The sequence below is a fragment of the Penaeus chinensis genome, chromosome 6, assembly GCF_019202785.1.
Source record: "Penaeus chinensis breed Huanghai No. 1 chromosome 6, ASM1920278v2, whole genome shotgun sequence".
Lineage (NCBI taxonomy): Eukaryota > Metazoa > Arthropoda > Malacostraca > Decapoda > Penaeidae > Penaeus > Penaeus chinensis.
In genome coordinates this window covers 598,827-599,797 of record NC_061824.1, presented here as the reverse complement: position 1 = coordinate 599,797, position 971 = coordinate 598,827, and positions in this window count along the sequence as shown.

Here is a 971-nt window from a genome sequence, read left to right as displayed (position 1 = left end):
TATTTTGTTTTAATAAACCTAGTATTATTGTACTGGAAGATATTATGTCTGTTAAAGTATTTGATCCAGCATGCAACAACATCTGCTCAGTAATTTTGAGAGTATACATGAAATTCCTGCACGGCGGCCGCCATGGTGCAGCGGCTGGGGACTGTGGTGGACGTGATGTACCCTACTTGTTACGGAAGCCCAGACTAGGACAACCCCCCCCCCCCCCTCTTGACAGCAGCAGCACCATCTGTGGCGTATTTGGCAGCCACCTGTGCGGATCTCATCCATGGAGCTTTTTTTTAACTTCTCTCTAATCTTTTACTTTTTCTTTTTTTTAACTTTCTTTTAGGGCCTCCATTTTATTCTCAATTTCTTTTAATAGTTGATAAGTTTCACTTATATTTTCATTTGTTTCATTTAAAATCATTTTTACGAAAAGATAAACGAAGAGATATAAACCATAGCCTCGCCGCCAAACTCTCTCTTGTGTTGTTTTGCTTGTCCGTTCAGTGTGGTTCACGGAGCGCCCGGCCTCACTGAACGCCTCACTGGTGTTTTTCTTGAGTCTGCGGGAGAGAGATAAGTATGTTTTCATTGTTTACAAGAGGCCAGTTAGGATGTGGTATATGATTGTAACTTCTGAGAATATACCCCATCTTGACGAATCTCAGGCCTTCCTTTAATTTTTGGTTTTGGCTTATCCTTGGTTGATTTCATTCTTTGACTTTATATTGTTTTATTTAATTTTAATCGTTTTAAAGGAAGGAGTATGGACACTATGGAAAACTCAATGAATATAAAAGGAAAAAAGGATAATCAAGTTAAAATGAGCAAATTATATAAACAAAGAAATGGAAAACAAAATGAATTATTATGACTGACTATAATTTTCAACTTGTTAATAAAAATAATTGGGAAGAAGTTATAACTAAAGATGAAGATAACACTTACATACTTACGAAAGGGCTTCAGGGTTGTAA